We start from the raw sequence: 12091 nt of genomic DNA, 5'->3' as shown, positions 1-12091 counted from the left end.
AAATCCTATTTAACCAATGCAAGTTCAGTAAATTGAATATAAAAAAAGTAAGTTTACCTACATAATTATCTGTAGACATGTTATATTAATATGTTTTATTTCTAAGATGTATATCAATGCTATTTGTCATTTTAAGGGTTGCCTGTCAACAAAATGAAACAGTACTTCAAAAGTAGATAATAATAACAGAGGAAATGGCAAAAATATGTTAGTAAAAGTAGAAGGTTTACAGTTTTTTTTAAAAAAAACTGATTTTAAAAGTTTGAAAGATTTTTAAATTCTGAAAAGATAGAAACTTCTTTTTATTCCTAGCATCAAAGTGACAATTAAAAAGGTAAAAATTGTGAAATTTTATATAGTATGCATCACCAGAAATGCCTTGTCAAGAGTTGGGGTGAAAATATTTGTGCATAAGTAGGGTGGGGCATACATTTTCCAATGATATATTGTTTTTAAAATGACAATATTAATATTGAATTCAGTCCAGAAACAGAATATGATCCATCTCCTAGCAATAGCAATAGCACTTAGACTTATATACTACTTCACAGTGTTTTACAGTTCTCTCTAAGCAGTTTACAGAATCAGCATATTACCCCCAACAATCTGAGTCCTCATTTTACCGACTTAATCTATTTTAGCAATCCATCACCAGCATTTTGCATAAATCGCTGAGATTAATCATTTTCTTCCTTGAACTGTCATACTTCTGTTTATAAAGTTAAAATACATATGCATCTTTTACATATGTACATGCAGAATCCTTATTCCTCCTTTTGCATCAGCTGTATCTAAACCAGGCAGCTCAAACTTTATTTACTTTTTATCTAGACTGATGTTATGATTACTATATTTAAAATAAACAAAAATAGTAAGTCATGGTTTATAGCTGAATCACTAAATTTGTTGTCCCAGATAAAATAGGAGATGGTTATTAATTATTGCTTGTAGAAAAGTAAGAACAGAGAAGTTGCTAATGCAGGCAAGAGGCTTTTACAAATCTCTGTTTAATAAGATGAGATTGAATGATGAAAGTAGGTCAATATGTGTCCACTTTTGGTAAGTATCATTTACTTTGGAAACTTAATCTAAAATGTCTTGCCCATTGGAATCACTATAATCTGAGAATAATGCAAACCAGGCTTGTCATAAGTATATTAGTACTTAATGAGCATTTCATCCATATCCACTCAGCTGGTCATTAGAATATATTTATCTAGAGGGTTTTTTATTTTACCATTTTGCTTTATTTGTATCTGTTGTAAAATGTTTCAAGTTGGACTTGATTGAGTATTTAAAATAACATTTTACATGAAGATTAAAGCATCATAATTCTTTTTTGGGGAGACTAAACACAGATTATGTTTGTTGCAAAAGTAAAAGCATATCTCTCTTCTTTCCACACAACAGTCCTTTTTTGTTTTTCCTTCTTTTAGCAACTTCTAATGAAAATGTTTTTTTACAATAACAATAACTATAATAGAGTTGGAAGGAACCTTTTAGGTCTTCTAGTCCAACCTCCTGTTCAGGGAGGAAACCCTATACCATTTCTGACAAATGGTTGTCCAGTCTCTTCTTAAAAATTTCCAGTGTTGGAGCATTCACTGCTTCTGAAGGCAAATTGTTCCACTGGTTAATTGTTCTAACCGTCAGGAAATTTCTCCTTAGTTCTAGATTGCTTCTCTCTTTGGTTAGTTTCCATCCTTTGCTTCTTGTCCTTCCTTCAGGTGCTTTGGAGAATAGCTTGACTCCCTCTTCTTTGTGGCAGCCCCTCAGATATTGGAACCCTGCTATCATGTCCCCCTAGTCCTTCTCTTCATTAAACTAGACATACCCAATTCCAGCAACTGGGACCAATGTAACAAAGGCAACCATCAATAACACACTACGCCACCAGGGACTCAGATCCTGCAGTGCCAGACATGTCCCCCTGCTTAAGCCAGTACATGTCCGAGCCTGTCTGAAGTTTGCTAGAGAGCATTTGGATGATCCAGAAGAGGATTGGGAGAATGTCATATGGTCAGATGAAACCAAAGTAGAACTGTTTGGTAGAAACACAACTCGTCATGTTTGGAGGAGAGAGAATGCTGAGTTGCATCCAAAGAACACCACACCTACTGTGAAGCATGGGGGTGGCAACATCATGCTTTGGGGCTGTTTCTCTGCAAAGGGAGCAGGACGATTGGTCCATGTACAGGAAAGAATGAATGGGGCCATGTATCGTGAGATTTTGAGTCCAAACCTCCTTCCATCAGCAAGGGCATTGAAGATGAAACGTGGCTGGGTCTTTCAGCATGACAATGATCCCAAACACACCGCCCAGGCAATGAAGGATTGGCTTTGTAAGAAGCATTTCAAGGTCCTGGAGTGGCCTAGCCAGTCTCCAGATCTCAACTCCATAGAAAACCTTTGGAGGGAGTTGAAAGTCTGTGTTGCCCAGCGATAGCCCCAAAACATCACTGCTCTAGAGGAGATCTGCATGGAGGAATGGGCCAACATACCAGCAACAGTATGTGCCAACCTTGTGAAAACTTACAGAAAACATTTGACCTCTGTCATTGCCAACAAAGGATATATAACAAAGTATTGAGATGAACTTTTGATATTGACCACATACTTATTTTCCACCATAATTTGCAAATAAATTCTTTCCAAATCAGACAGTGTGATTGTCTGGATTTGTTTTCTCATTTTGTCTCTCATAGTTGAGGTCTACCTATGATGACAATTATAGGCCTCTCTCATCTTTTTAAGTGGGAGAACTTGCACAATTGGTGGCTGACTAAATACTTTTTTGCCCCACTGTATATAGTCAATATTTGAAGGATATATAAGGAAAAGTTGAAAAAAAAACCTACTGGGAATTGGTTAACATCAGGAGTATTACAGAAAGAAATTGAAGACTTTATTTAGCCGCTGCAGAACAAACTTTGCCAATAATTACATGAAGGACAAAATTCAACATGTAACAAAGAATAGCAAATGTCATTTTTGTAATAAAGGAATCAAATAGCTCACCATTTGATCAGCAAAGTTTCACAAACTGACTACAAGCAGTATCACAATCATGTTGCCAGAATTATTAATTGGAAACTTTGCTAGAGATTTGATCTGAAAATAGTAAAAATTACAGGCACCATCAAATTGAGAGTGGTTTAAAAAATGAGTGGGGTAAGATCTAATGGGATCTTAAAATTCAAACAGGTGTGATATAACAGTTATTATAGAAAGTCTGGTTCATTGATTTTGCTATTTCAAGTGATGCTAGGATTGAGGAGAAACAATTGGAAAAAAATATGAAATATCAGGATTTACAGATCAAAGTTGAATGCTTATGGAAAAAGAAATCCATTGTACATCAATCAAGATTGGAGACTTCAGAGTAATACCAAAGAATATCCCCAATATATGGAAATTTAAATTTATCAGACCTGAATATCCAAGTTTTATTTTTAAAAAACCTTTCCTCTTTTGAAGTGACTATATAATTCTTAGGTCCTTAGTTATAGGACTTGAATTATTACATTTCAAAGAAGTTAAAGTGCTCTGGAACTTTAGAATTCAAAGAGATAAGCACTTGTAAAATATCACCCAGACTTAATAATTGGTGATTTAAAAAAAGCTAAAAGTCTGGATAGTGGATGTTGCAGGACCTAGAGACAACAGAATAGAAGAATAAGACCTAGAAAAAAAAATCACAAAATATAAAGACTTACAAATAGGAATAAAATGACTGTGTGGAAGAAAGCAAAGATAGTACCAATAATGATAGGTGCTTGAGTGCAATCCCAAAATATCTGAGCGCTACTTGAACCCCTTCAGCATTGACAAAATCACCATCAGTCAATTATAAAAGGCAGCTTTAACTTGGAACAGCTTACAAACTGCAACAATACTTTTAGTACCATCAAACAACAACATCTGCCTATCCCAGGTCTTTGGAATAAAAATGCCAAATCTAGTTTACAGATCTGGCTGACTATGCAACCAACCATAATAATAATTACATAGGTGTTATTGTAAGACCTATAATGAGAGCATTACTTGAACAACTAGTTCTTGATACATAACTGTTTGTTTAATGGTGGTTCAAAATTATGATGGTCTCAGAAAAAGTGACCCTCCTTTGCAATCATGTGACTGAAGTTTTGGTGCTTATGATACTGGTAATTGCAGTATCTTGCAACTGTTTGTGATTTGCAACCTTCCCAGCCAGCATCTGATGTCAAGTCAGTTGGGGAAGCTGGATTCAGTGATCATGTGGTTGTTTAAACACTGCTATAAAAATGGTTGTGAAGTTGACTGTGGTCCTCTGGTGATTCACTTAACAACCCCATTGCTTAGCAATCAAAATTCCAGTCCTAACTGTGGTTATAAGTCAATGACTACCTGTAATACCTTCAAATAGAACACAGATCTTCAGATAAAAATTATCCATGTGATACCTATAACTGAACAAGCCTGCCAGTTAGTGCCAAACTGTGCCTTAATTTATATTCTATTGACTTCCTCATAAAAAAGAAACAAAAGAATGGTTGCAAATAATGGTCTTTTATTTCAAGAATGTATAGAATAACAGTATTTGTTTCAGCTAATGTATTTGATAGAGTTGACTTTGCAGTGAATCTTAGGTTAAGTAAAAGATATCCTATACTTAGAATTTGAAGTTCCTCTTTTATAGTGAATTCCTGATTGCCATTCTTTTATACAGGGATTCCATTAGTCTTTATTGCCTTATATATTCAGATTCCTAGCATGGCTTGTTCCATCTGAGAAACAAGTATATCATAAATCAAATATTTCCAAGAATGACTTTGGGCTTCCAAACTTTGTTCTTCTCCTTCCTCTTCTCATCCTCTTTCAAATTGACTAAGTATTGATTCATTGTTTGCACCAAAGATTGAATTGGCTTATTGCCTGAATTTGACATCATAGACTGATAGAATAATTAACAAATTCAACCAGTTGGTTTTAATGCAGAATTAGAATTCACAGTCTTCTAGTCTCTAGCCTGGTGCCTTACATCTAGACCACACTGACTTTCAAAGACTCCTAATATTTGGATGTTCTTATTTTATGAATCTGAATAGATAAAATTGAGAGATATAAATTACCTCTTGCTTGCTGCCTGATACTTCCCAGGAGGTTCTGAGTCTAGTTTGCTCAGGATAACTGGGGAATCCTGCATACTCTAGAGCAGGGCTTTTCAACCTTTTCACAGTTGTACCACTTTTAGGACATGACAATGTTTGAGTACCACCAGTGCTTAGCAAGGTGTCAAAAACTTGATGATTAAAAAAGGAGGGTAGGTGGGTTTTACTGATTAGATTCATTTGTTGTTATAGAAATGGCTAGTTTATAATATTATGGAAAAGTAAAAAGTTGAGGTTCAATGTTAATGCTTCCTTCTACTGCAACAGAGGAAATATGTTCTTTTTCCCTTCTTCCCCTTACTTTCCCCCCCTTTTTCTCCCCACTGTGTCCTACTATTTGCTTTTGTATTTTATTCTATAATCTAATAAAATATTACAAACTGTAGAAAAAAAGAAAAAAAGTACAAGTTTTAATTTCTTCGGTGGCTGTTCCTTTGCAGAATCGCTTTCCCTTTGCACTGACAAATGTATGAAGAATTTATCCATGTTTATTAATATGCACCACTACCAGCTAGTCCAGGGGTTTTCAAACTTGGCACTTTTAAGACTTGTGGACTTCAACTCACAGAATTCCTCAGCCCTCATGGCTGACCGAGGAATTCTGGGAGCTGAAGTCCACCGGTTTTAAAGTTGCTAAGTTTGTAGACTCCTGAGCTAGCTGGTTGGCCTTTCTGAGCTCTTCCAGTGAAGTAAGAATGCAACCCCCAATCCCTTCCCTGTACCCTTAAAGACATAGGAATCAAGTGCAAAGCAAGAAAATAAACACAAATTCAGGTTTTTTTCTCTTTAAGCTGCCTCAGACATGTTGTGTGTTACAATGTTGCAATTCTAGACTGAAAGGCTCCTGCAATTGCTAAAAGCTTTAGCTTTAAATTAAGCCAGTTTACCTTCAAAGAAAACTTTCTAAAAGCCACAGACTCAGTTAAAGGGGGTAAAACTAATTACATTTGTTTAAGGCGATTAAACCTTTCCTGTTGTCTTTTTTCCCCTTCCCCACCCAAACCACGTTCTTTTATAGCCTCTCCTCTCCCACCCCTTTTTGTTCAGTTCACCTCCAGCTCTGGTGCTGCTTCTGGAAGCGCCAATCAGCTGGAGCCCTGCCGGCTCCTGGGGCTTCTGCTGAGCCCAGACAGTCCTGCAGCTGCCTCTCCCTCAGTCTTGGCTCGCTTTGGCTCATTCCCCTCCCCAGCTACACTTGGCTAGCAATCGCGTACCATTGCCATGTGGCAAACTACCACAAGTGGTATGCCTACCACTGAATGAAAAGCCCTGTTTTAGAACTTCACAGTTTTGAGGGTTTTTTCCTCCCAATTTGTTCCGGCAATTATAAAACACAAAGATATAATTCAGATATTTTTAACATTTTTAGTCGATCAACTTAACAGTGTAACTCATCAATAGATGTATTAAAACATAATCATTGAGAATAAACTAATTTAGATGAAGTGATATATTATGCAAAATGAAGAGGAATGCCAATGCTAATTTACTTTTAATAAAATGTACAGTTCTACAAATATGAATGTCAAAACATTTGAAAGCTGGCTTGCATACTTTTATTGGTTTTTTTGGTTTTCCTTCCTTTGCAATGAGAATATGAACAAATTATTTAAAATGCCTTGAAAATATTTCATTTTATTCATTTGCTCTTTTCAGTTTAATATATACAGCAAATGAATATGTACAAAGTTTACACATGTTTGCATATGTATATGAATAAAATATAGGATGAGCATATTGGGATATTGTGTTGAAATAGTAAGTATTATGTGATCTAGCAATGCTTGTGCTTCAATGCTTTAAAAGGAGATTATTAGCAATAGCAATAGCACTTAGACTTATATACCACCTCACAGTGCTTTACAGCCCTCTCTAAATGGTTTTCAGAGTCAGCATATTGCCCCCAGTAATCTGGGTCTTTATTTTATTGATCTCGGAAGGATGGAAGGCTGAATCAACATTGAACCAATCAAAATCAAACTCTTGGCAGTGAGCAATGAGTTAGCCTACAATACTGCATTCTAACCACTGCACAACCATGGCTCTTTTTTTAGATCAATTCACAGAAATTGATGTTGTGAACATGACTGTTCCATATTCAGAAGCATTTGCGTAGCTGGGTATCAACCAGGTCTGATCTACTAGCACTTTTATATGGATTTATATTACAATTCAAAAGCTAATTGACTTTATTTTACTTCTGATATCAGGAATTTTGTGAGTGGAGTTAAAAAAAACAGCTTGTCTACTTCAGATAAACACACATGATATACACTACATGTAGTTATATAGATACAGTATTCAAATCAGAATAATTGATAAATGTATTATAAGTGCATCTAGTTTCATAACGGATTGGAATCCTTGGAACTAAATTAAAATCAATAAGTTACTTCCACTTTTTAGTAATAGAAGAAACTAAATTCCAGTGTTTTATCGAGACAGATCAAATGTATATATTTACATGCTTGTTTGTTTGTTTGTTTATCTGGGCAGCTTATAATGGCATAAAAGTAGAAATATAAAAGCATTAAGATGAATGAATAAAGATTAAAAATCAAGAGCATGGACAGTACAGAGATGGGCTTTCATCTCTTATTCAACCAACTATCTCCAGCATAGTATATTTTCATGAACAACAGAACCAAACCAACAACAGATCCAGGTTTCAAGCCCTTCCACAAAGATAGAAGGATAAACAAATGAACTCATCTCCAGGGGCAAGATATTCTAGAGTGGAGGGCCCATGGTAGAGAAGACTTTTCTCCTAGATCCCACTAGCCAAAATTCCTTAACCAATGAGTTCTGCAGAAGGTATCCTCTCTTGGGTGAATGGGGTAAGCCAATCTGATTGGGGCAAGACATCCCAGATGGCTGATTCCCATGTCTAAATGACCCAAAAGCAAACTGGCAATCAATGCAGCTCACAATATAGTCAAACAAACATCACCCTAGGGCTTTCAAATTGTCTGCTCTGCTGCTTTACCAGCTGTTTATCTTCATTTTTATGCTAATGTTATATAGTTCAATCAGATTTCTGTCATGAAAATGCAATACTGTTTAGAAATCTTATTTAGTTTAGTAGAACACTCCAAGTTAAATAATTTAAGTTCAGTGTTGATTAATTCCTTTTAGAACATAGAGTATCAGAGTTGGAAGGAACCTTGGAGGTCTTCTAGCCCAATTCCCCCTTAAGCAGTAAACCGTATTATTTCAGACAGGTGGTTATCCAATCTCTTCTTAAAAGCTTCTAGTGATGGAGCACCCACGATTTCTGAAGGCAAGCTTTTCCACTGGTTGATTGTTCTCACTCGCTTAGTTCTAGGTTGGATCTCTCTTTGATTAGTTTCTATCTGTTGTTTCTTGCCTTGCACTCAGATGCTTCGGAAAATAAATCGACTCCCTTTTTTTAATGGCAACCCTTCAAATATTGGAACACTGCCCTGGTCCTTCTTTTCACTAGACTAGGCATACCCAATTCCTGCAACCGTTCATCATATGTTTTAGTGGCCAGTCCCCTAATCCTCTTTGTTGCTCTTGGCTGCTCTTTTCCCAAAGTCTTTACACCTTTTTTATAGTGTGATGACCAAACCTGGATTTTTTTTTTACAATAAATGGGTAGATTTTACAATATCTATCCCCCTTTTTTTTACACTAACCAATTGCTTCAGCAAAAAGGAAAATGTTGAGAATGGAAATGCAGGATCACACCACTAAGTTCATAAGTCTTACTCCCCAACAGTTAGCAGGAACTTCTACATAGATATCTTATTTTTTCTTCAGTTTGTTTTTTTAGTAGCTATTTAGAAACAAAACAGATAAGAAAAAAATTAAGAATTAAAGAAATGTATAAGCAACACAAGAATTAAAATAAATGAAATAAATATACTAGAATATATGTAGTGAAGCTGTCTGAGAGTGTTTGCAGGAGCTTGGTTGGGAAGGGAGGGATTGGGACAGGTACTGCTGGCTTGGGGTGTGGTTGGCATGGCTGGAGAAAAAGATGGAAAAGGGAAGGAAAGGAAAGGGCCGGGGCCTGTTGCTGTTGCAGTTCGTCAGGTGAAGGTAAAGGGACTGGAAGTTTTATTTGCTTTTCTTCGTAAGGAGGATATTTTAAACAGAGGCGAGAGGGAGGGAGAGAGAGAGTTTTATTGCTTCCTTCGTAAGGAGGATATCTCAAACGGAGGCAAGAGAGTGTGTGTAGAAAGGAGTTGGTTGAGGCTCCTAGCCCCAGATTTTAACAATAAAGATAAGGGGGGGAGGGCTTTGATGCTGAAACCTGACTGAAGAAGAAGCAACAGGGAGAGGAGAGACTGGTGGTGGCTATTGTTGCTGCAAAGCCTGGAGGCTATTTGGACTCTGACTATTGCTGCTGGTACAGGTTTTAGACATTGTGGATGAGCTGCCCTGGGGGGGACGAACTATTGCTACAGCACACTGACTGTTGTTGTTTCTACTACCGTCTGGAGCCGGGGTTTCCTCCATCCCATTTGACTCTGAACGATCGCTGAGGAATCTTTTATTCCTGCTGCTATACTGGCCTTGGGCTATTGGATATCATCATAGCATTGACTATCATGACTGGTTATTTTCATTCCTGGGAGCCCCTCCTTGACGACAAGAGCCTGCTACCTACTAATTCTGCATGAGCTCCGGCTGGAAGAGACATCAACCCCCAGAGAACACTACTGCAGGGCTTGACAAAGGGGGCTGGGGCTGGGAGGGCCTGGTTTCTGGCGGCCTCTGAGGAGGTAACGCTACACTTCTATTAAAATATATAATTTACGAACATCGAGTTAACAATTCAATTAAATTTTCTGAAAGATTTTATAATCTATTATTTAAAAAAACCTTGTCCTGGGAATTTACTCAATTTCATTTCTGTTGCTTCATTTGTCTCATATTCTGCAGTTCCTTTAGTAAGGATTTCTTTTTGTTGATCTGTAAATTTCATAATCTGTGATAATCTGTGTCATATTTGATTTTTTTCCAGATTTAAGGCCTTTTACTGTGTAGTTGAGAACAATATTATAAAATATATACATCATCATCTCTGTTATTTTTGATACATTCCTCTTTCCATCCCAGATAATGTAATGATTCTTTATTTTGTTTTTCACAGTTTGATAAACCAACATAATTTGTGGTTTATTGCTTTTTTCAAGAAATTTATCTTGATGTAAGTTTTATTTATTTACTTCCACTGGATTGAATTGGTTACAATTACTTTGATCTTTTGTTCTAAGTCCAAAACTAGATTCAGTAACTTCAAGTCATTTATGAAAAATGTCCTTGTTCTTTATGACTTTGATTCTGTTGGATGCTAAACAGTCCTCTCATAAATACTATATCCCATACTGTATATAAAAAGATGTCAGGAGTTAAAGTGGTTTGGAAGAAGCGCTTTAATTGACTGTTTGATTTAACATCTCCTTATAACAAGATGTTGTTCAGCTTATACTGTACCTTTATAAGGTATAGGAACCTTTATGCAGTCTTACAGTTATTCAATTATGATATAGATAAATGAGAGTTATAACTTCCACATCTATAAATTGGGTTAATAGTAAAGACAGATGCTATTTCTACAGGAGCTCAGAATATTCTTGCATGTCAAAGCTGGAACAGGGAATCTGCCTTTTATTTGTACTGCACTTTTTCTGTGCATTAACCTCCTTCAGAAAATTGACATATAAGGAAATGTTCAGTGTCATTTCTTACCAATAAACTATTGCAAATGCAATTCTGTTTGTTAGTGATCAGGTCATTGCTTTTGCTATACTCTCTTAAATTCAGAGTTATTTTTCAAATTCCAAACTGTGGCATTGATTTTAATTCAACTTAATTTCTTTTTAAATTGCATTTCTTTTTATACATGTTGCATTGTTATTACTATTATTTTTATTTTTTTCTGTCACGCTTATACCTTCTAATCTCAGTAATAAACTACTTGCCAAAATGTATTTATTTATTTTATGTATTTATATCATTAAAGGTTCTAATCTAATGCTTGAAAACGTACAGTTAACACATGTATACAGTTTAAATGAGAAAACAGGATAAAATTAAAATAGTAGCATTAAAAATGCCTGAGTGAATATTTCTGAGCCTCTCCTAAGGCATAATAAATATGGTACATGTTTCAACTACAGCGTGGTTTTTTTCCCCATTATTGAAAAATGAGAATTATGAAGTGTCCACTGTGAGTTACATGGATAACTGAAGAGTAATAGATAGACTTTATTACTGAAGAGTAATAGATGGACCTCATAAGCAACTTAAACGTAAGGTGGATAAACCTTTCTTAGCTTGGGAGGCAACCAATATGCACTGAATTGTTTCATCAGAGACATCACTCATCATCAATACTGCTATGTTATGGGCCAGCTTCATTTCTTGACTGACTTAGGACTACCATAAATCATATATTGCAGCATTGAAACCTGAGTTATGAAGTCATGATGTATCATTTGAAACAGATAAATGTTAAATGACTTTTCAGCATCCATGCTGGTTCCTAAAAGGTAAACCTGTTTCTTAGAGGATGTCTATTTAAATATTGAGGAATCAATTCTAGGTTATTTACATTTTTATATAAAAAAATAAAAATGTAAAGATCTTTCCTACAAGGCTGCTAGTGGTAATGGCCCTATGCAGTGGAATAGCATTCATTCAATATTTAAATATACTAAACTATAATATGATTTTTTTCCCTTAAATAATTCTGAAAACATTTTCAGTCATGCATGTAAAGTATTGCAGATTGGTCCACTGGTGGTCAAACTTTCAGCTTTAGTCTATTTTATAGATTTTGCACTTGTTTTGCCCAATTATCTCTGTATGCAAGAAGCTTTGAACTTTTATGTCTCTTAAATGTCTATTCTTAGGATAATAGGCTCCAGGAATAACCTAGTCTTTTTCTGTCCCTATACATGATT

The 12091-nt window shown here is 35.7% G+C and overlaps 1 protein-coding gene across 17 annotated transcripts in view; it reads left to right on the top strand.

Moving 5' to 3' along the window:
* CACNB2 (calcium voltage-gated channel auxiliary subunit beta 2) overlaps nt 1-12091 on the top strand; it is a 236689-nt gene that overhangs the window by 175289 nt on the left and 49309 nt on the right. The window lies entirely within an intron of this gene.

This window comes from Crotalus tigris, unplaced genomic scaffold (genome assembly GCF_016545835.1).
Source record: "Crotalus tigris isolate CLP2741 ecotype Arizona unplaced genomic scaffold, ASM1654583v1 scf7180000024437.13266115, whole genome shotgun sequence".
NCBI classification, from domain to species: Eukaryota; Metazoa; Chordata; class Lepidosauria; order Squamata; family Viperidae; genus Crotalus; species Crotalus tigris.
The sequence above is the reverse complement of the archived record's forward strand: the minus strand, read 5'-3'. Positions and strand labels throughout refer to the sequence as shown.